The sequence below is a fragment of the Myotis davidii genome, unplaced genomic scaffold (assembly GCF_000327345.1).
Source record: "Myotis davidii unplaced genomic scaffold, ASM32734v1 scaffold185, whole genome shotgun sequence".
NCBI classification, from domain to species: domain Eukaryota; kingdom Metazoa; phylum Chordata; class Mammalia; order Chiroptera; family Vespertilionidae; genus Myotis; species Myotis davidii.
In genome coordinates, this window is record NW_006297811.1 from 4,295,092 (window position 1) to 4,302,455 (window position 7,364).

Consider the following 7,364-nt stretch of genomic DNA (forward strand, 5'->3'; position numbering starts at 1 on the left):
TGGTATTGGCATAAAAACAGGAATATAGATCAATGGAATAGAATAGAGAACCCAGAAATTGACCCAAACCATCATGCTCAGTTAATATTTGACAAAGGAGGCAATAGCATACAATGGAGTCAAGACAGTCTCTTCAATAAATGATGTTGGGAAAATTGGACAGGCACATGCAAAAAAATGAAACTAGACTACTAACTTAAATCATACACAAGAATAAACTGAAAATAGATAAAAGACTTAAATCTAAGTCATAAAATCATAAAAATCCCAGAAGAAACCATAGGAAATAAAATCTGAGACATCTCTTGTAGCAATATGTTTGGCAATACATTTCCTAGGGCAGGGGAAACTAAGGAGAAAATAAACAAATGGGACTGCATCACAATAAAAAGCTTCTATTGCACAGCAATAAAAACCATCAATAAAATAAAAAGGGAGCTCACTGTATAGGAGAACATATTTGCCATTGATACATCTGATAAGGGGTTAATATCCAAAATATATAAGGAAGTCATGCAACCTATCAAAAGGAAGACAAACCAATTTAAAAATGGGGGAAGGGCCACTGGCTGGCGTCGATTCTTGGTCAGGGCACATACCTGGGTTGTGGGCTTAATCCCCAGTGTTGGGTGCGCAGGAGACAGCCAATCAGTGATTCTCTGTCATCATTGATGTTTCTGTCTTTTTCACTTCTCTGAAATCAATAAAAATATATTTTAAAAAATGGTCTAAGGACCTAAATAGATACTTCTCCAAAGTACGACCAAGAGACATTATGAAAAAATGCTCAAAGTCATTGATCATCAGAGAGATGCAAATTAAAATGACAATGAGGTATCACCTCACACCTGTCAGAATGTCTACCATCACCAAATGACCAGTGTTGGCAAGGATGTGAAGAAAAGAGAACCCTAGCACTCTGGTGGTAGGAATGCAGACTTGTGTAGTCACTATGGACAACAGTATAGAGTTTCCCCCCAAAATTAAATATGGAACTGCCATTTGACCCAGTAATCACACTGCTAGGAATATATCCGTAGAAATCTAAAACACCAGTCAGAAAGAATATATGCATTCCTATGTTTAGAGCAGTGCAATTTACAATAGTTACAATCTGGAAACAGCCCAGTGCCCATCAATAGATGAGTGCATAAAAAAACTGGCACATTTGTACCATGGAATACTATGCAGCAATAAAAAAGGGATCTTTTACCATTTGAGCCTGGAGGGACCTGGAGAGTGTTATGCAAACTGAATTAAACCAATCAGGGAAAGGCAATCATCACATGATCTTACTCATATGTGGAATCTAAACTGATGAACAAAATACATCCAGAGACATAGAAGCATGGAACAGACTGTGGAAAAACAAAACAAATCTCAGTGGGAAGGTGGGGGTGGGTGGTTGGGAAGAAATTAACCAAAGAACTAATATGCATATATTCATAACTCATGGACACAGACATTAGTGTGGTGAAGTCCTGGGATGTGGGGCAAATGTGGGCTAGAAAGTGTCAAAGGGGAAAAAAAGGGGAACATCTGTAATGCTTTCAACAATAAAGGTACATTAAAAAAAAATAAAAGAAAAACCTGAAATAAATAAAAAAGAAAGCTTTAAGAGTTTGGGATAATATCAGACAGTTTTACATGGGTGTCATTGGACTCCCCAAAGGAGAAAAGAGAAAGAATAGGGCATAATAATATATGAAGATATAATGGTTGATAATCTTCTAGGAATAATGAAATACATCAAACCACAGATATAGGAATATTAAAAAACAACAGTCAAGATGAATATAGAAAAAAATCACTCAGACATATTATATTCTAACACCTAACAACCAAGGATAAAGAGAAAATCTTGAAAACAACTAGAAGTTTAAAAAAAACCCCACATACCAGAAAGACACATTATATCCAGAGGAACAAAGAAAATAATTATCTAAGCTTCCTTCAAAAACTCTGCAAGCTAGAAGACAATGAATTTACATCTTTAAAATACTGGGAAAAAATAAATCCAACTAAAAATAAATGAACCCCGAAATTTTATACCTAGCAAATATATATTCAGTCTTATTTATGATGTCACCACTCCTGCATAGACAGATTTTGAAACTTTTTCTAACTGCCCCCAGATGATTCTGAGCACCCTTCTCTAAATTTCTATAACCCTGACCTTCAGATCACGTGTTATTTGCCTGATTCTCTCTTGCAGTGCCTTATTCTCTGGAAATCTTATATCTGGGAATCTCCAGAAAGTTGAATCTTTCTAGTTTTTAGGAAGAGAGAAACTTCTGCTGTACCCTCCAGTCCCCACCTAAGTGCTGGATTCCTGTAGGAAGGTGACATGTTTAAATGAGACTTCTTAGTTGGTTGTTTCTGAGTAGGAGATGACACATTTTTATCAGGTAATAATTTGAGGTGCAAGGAGTGTGATAGGCAAAATAAAAAGAGGACAGATAAGGCAGCTACTTCTTCTCTGTGGCAGATGTTGCTCTTTTTTTTCTTATAAGCAGAGTGTCTCCTGCTCCTTAGCACTTCCTAATCCCCTTTTCTTCCTCTATCCCCAATGGCTCTGCTTTGTTCAGTAAAATCTTTGATACATTGTTTGGAATAGAAGGGTGAGAATATTTTCTTACTGCACCCACCCCCATCAACATTGATAATTTCAGAACTGCTTTTCTTGGAGCAAGAGATAGGAAGGTCTGCCACAGAAGACTTTGTTTTGTTGAAGATTGTTTGTGAGAATAGTTGGGGATTAAAAGGGGACTGCAAGGGAAAGCAGAAGAGACATGAAGGTTCTAGTAGTGGGAGAACTTTTGCAGCCAAGAGATTAGAGATCTAAGGAAAATCAGAGTTTTGCTTAGGTAGGTATGTTAAATAACTCTGTATCCCCTCTTATTGCTAACACTTAAGAAATTTGAATTATTAGAAGGGAAGGGAATAGGCTAATATTGTAAAATGCTGACTATGACCTTAAAGACAGTACTGGGTAGGATTGGTGGCAACCACAAAAAGCCTAACTCTCATAGATTAATTACTAGTAAATAACATTTCCATGATGAAAAGAACAGCTGTGATGCTGAGTTTTGCCAAGATCTGCCAGGACATTGCAGAAAAAACACTTTAAAAATTAAACAGGTGAAAACCTTATTTTGGCTGCCAAGTAGAAATTACATTTTGAGCCTGGGAGAAGATATGCATACTAAATTTTGCTTATCAAAATAGAAACTATGGGTAGACTTGAAATGATTACTTTAATAGTCAAATTGCTGGGTATAATAAATCAAGAGGTCTCTGTCAATGCAGATAGTCTCTAAATACAATGCAGTATAAACATAAACAACAAACTTATAATTGTACTGAGAGACCACAACTGCAAACGGGTGTATTGTAACAAGCCTGTGCTTCCTTTTCCACGAATCTTTCTTTAATGGGCATTTTTATTCCATAAGAAGGACCTGTCTGCATGTGTTAGGTCTGCCTCTCTCCAGGTCTGAGTCCTTTTTTAGTCTTGAAATGGAATTAAACTGCACATAATCTTATATGATTTGCTTTTATATATTTAACATTCTTATTTTGGATTTATATATTGTTTGTATATTTATTTTATATGTTGATACATGCAACTATCTGACTCTATGATCATGACTGAGTTTTAGAAAGATCACTTCTGCTCTTGTGTAGAGAAAGTTTTTGAGAGTTAACATCTAATGGCAAGGAAACAAGTTAGGAGATGATTGCCAAAATTTTGGAGAAATTAGGTTGGCTTCATTAAGGTGGCTTCCAAGTGGAAATAATCCTATATAATAAAAGGCTAATATGCAAATTGACCAAATGATGGAACGACCAGTCACTATGACACACACTGACCACCAGGGGGCAGACGCTCAATGCAGGAGCTGCCCCCTGGTGGTCAGTGCACTCCCACTGTGGGAGTGCTGCTCAGCCAGAAGCCCTGAGCTAGGCTTACAGCTGGCAAGTGCAGCAGTGGTGGTGGGAGCCTCTTCTACCTCTGTGGCAGTTGGACATCACCTGAGGGTTTCCAGACTGCGAGAGGGCACAGGCCAGGCTGAAGGATGCCCCCCCCACCTCCCCGAGTACTTGAATTTTGTGCACCGGGCCTCTAGTAATAATAATACTAGGACCTGGAATTAAGAAATGTTTGTGTAGCAGTCCCATAAAATCTGGTGACTAATTAGTATTGTAGGAAGCAGAAAATAAGAGTTCTAAGGTAACTTCTAAGTTTTTTGAATGGACCGTAGGCTAGTTAGTATTCCACTATGCCAGGATTTTCCAACACTGGCTACAAATTATACTAACTTAGAGAGCTTTTAAAAAACAATGGTATGCTTTCCCCTTCAATAAAGACCATTTAACTGGGAATATCTGAGGGTGAGGCCCAAGCTTTGGTACTTTTTTCAAGATTCCAGGTGATTTCATTTTGTGGGTAGAGTTGAGAACTGCTGGACTAAACTTTAAATTTCTTGTGAACTGGGAACATCTAATTTGTCACCAAATCCTCAGACCCTAGCAAATATTTTGCATTCATTGTATGTTTAACAGAATTGATAGATGACTGAAAGAATATAGGAAAGAGGAACAGGTTTTGCAGAATAGGCTTTGGACATGTTAAATTTGAGATGCTGTCATACATATATGAGATGACATGCACTGAACATAAAGGAGCCTATGGCTCTAACTCCATAGACAACTTTGGGCTGGAATGTAAATGTAGGAAACATCACAATATACCTGGTGTTTCAAGCCATGTGTATAGATATAAACATGACTGAGGAAAACAGAATAGATTGAAAAACAAAAGAAAGAGAAAATTTTAAGGATGAATAACCCAGTCCCTGAATTCATGACCCATAATCTTGGTCCAGGAATTGTATCATTTATATTTCTTCCTCTTCTCCCATCCCTCTAAGGACTGGGACCTCACCTCCTACTAATAGACAGTCTTGATGCAATAGCCTACCTGCCTGGCTCAATCTTATTTGGCTTTCTGTACCCCCAAACCCCAGTGGCTACCCCACTCACATGATTGTGTCTAGTTCCAATACCTTGGCTTTCTCAATTTTTGGTATTTAGCTGCAGTTATTTACTTTTATGAGTCTTATTATATAACATAATGGATATAACTGAGAGAAAGATTTTTGAGGCCAACAAAGGTCTCTAGAATTAAAAACTTGGTAAATGAAAACCTTATTTAGATAACTTTAATGTTGTAATCATCATTAAAATCAGTAAATTATATGTGTTTTATTATCTCTGAGAATGAAAGAGTGAAAATATCCCACTTATATATAAGAATATCACCCCTTTCAAAGTGTGTTCACTAGTTTTTTCTCCATCACAAATATCTCTCTATAATTTGAAATAATCACCACTAGTTGTGTGCAAACAGTTTCCTGTTTGTACCACTAAAAGTAACTATGAATGAACATGTTTTCAAATTTAAATTTTACAAGGTTTCGATTTTTCTTTTTTACAAGCAATAAACCTTAATATTTCAAGAAAAACAATCTTAGATATAATGTTACATGCAATAAACCCTAAAATCTCAAGAAAAATGATTTTAAATATGATAATATTACAGGCAATAAACACCAATTATTGAAGAAAAAATGATCTAACATATAATAATATTACATGCAATAAACATTAATATTTCAAGGTTTAGTTTTAATAATATGTCAAGGGACCAGACACAGCACAATTTCTTGTAGCTACAAGTTAGGTTTAATTTGGTAGATCAGTTACTGATCTTCTCTGGAAGGTTAAGTAAAAATCACTTAACTTTTCTTTATTTCTGCTTCCTTTATAGCAAATAGGACTAATTATTCTCTCTAACTTCCTACACAGACATAAACTGAAAATTAAAAGACTTAGTAACATAATTGTTTGGATGAAACATCAAGCCACCTCTTTTATTCTTGGCCTGGAGCTTCCAGGAGCATTAGCATAATGCAGGTTGGAGAGGCTTAGAATCAAACTCCTTACCCGTCATCTCAAAGGCCCTGCCTGTGCTACTCTCTGCTCCCTGCCTCCCTCTTGAACATCACCTACGCCTCACTCCCCGCTCACTTCCTGTGCTCCACCTATCTGTGTCTTCTCTCAGCTCCTCAAACATACTGAATTCTTTTCTTCCCCTAGGACCTTTGTATACGCAGTTCCTTCTACCTAAAGTTTTCTTTTCTCTTCATCAATCTGAAAAATATTTCTGTGTGAACTCTTTCCATAGAACTTTTATTTATTCCAGGTAAAATCATAGACTTTTTTTGGGGGGGGCGAGGGGGGAGAGGTTAGAAGGATCATATCATAAAATCTGAACTTTGTCCTTATTTCATAACTGCAGAGTTATTGACATTTATTTTATTTTTATGTGGGGAATGGATTTGGGTATCTGACACATTTAGGGCAGAGCAAGGGCAATCAAGAAAGAAATACTCTGCACTGCACCCTTAGAAGCTATATTTTCAAAGAGTTGGGTTCTTTTATTCTAATGCCACTGAAAATTTGTTTTTTCCCCCTAGATCCAGCTTTCAGGGATTTAGTATCCATCCTTGCTGTTTTCGTAGTTTGGCAGACACATCTGGCCCCTGAGTGTCAAGGGTACAAAAGTCTTATTAAAGGAACTAAAAATATGCTTGCACACTTCTTTTCAGAATGCAGATGCCAAGTCAAGCACTTCACTAACTACCTAAGGACCCATTTTACTCTCTGGAGAAACAACCTAACTTAACCACACTTTTGATTCTCGTCTGTACAAAAAATATTCTTAAAGAAAGGAAAAGAAGCAAGAGTATGAGCAGTCTGGACATGTTAGGAGTTTTTAGCATTTAAACAAAGAGAAAATGCTGGTCAGGGTTGGCCTAATTCTTAGACATGTCACTCTCTGTCGCCTGGTGATCAATGAGTAGCGGACAGACGTTAGAAATAAAATAATTCTGTCATCCAACTCTTTCTTTTTTTTCTTTATTGATTAAGGTATTACATATGTGTCCTATCCTCCTCTTGCCTCCTTTTCCCCTCACCCCCCATCACTCCCCTGGTGTCTGTGTCCATTGGTTATGCTTATATGCATGCATACAAGTCCTTTGGTTGATCTCACACTCTTACCCCCACCCTCCCTAATTCCCTCTGAGGTTTGACGGTCTGATCAATGCTTCTCTGTCTCTGGACCTGTTTTTGTTCATCAGTTTATGTTCCAAATCTTTCTTAAAAACCTCTTTCACACCTGGTATCAATGGCAGGATTAAAGGAAGTCTGAAGAAGCCAACAAAAGAGTTTAAGGCTGTGGTGAAACCCAGGGGGTGTGGCCAGGCAGAGGAAAGGTTTGTCTTTCAGATATCAGT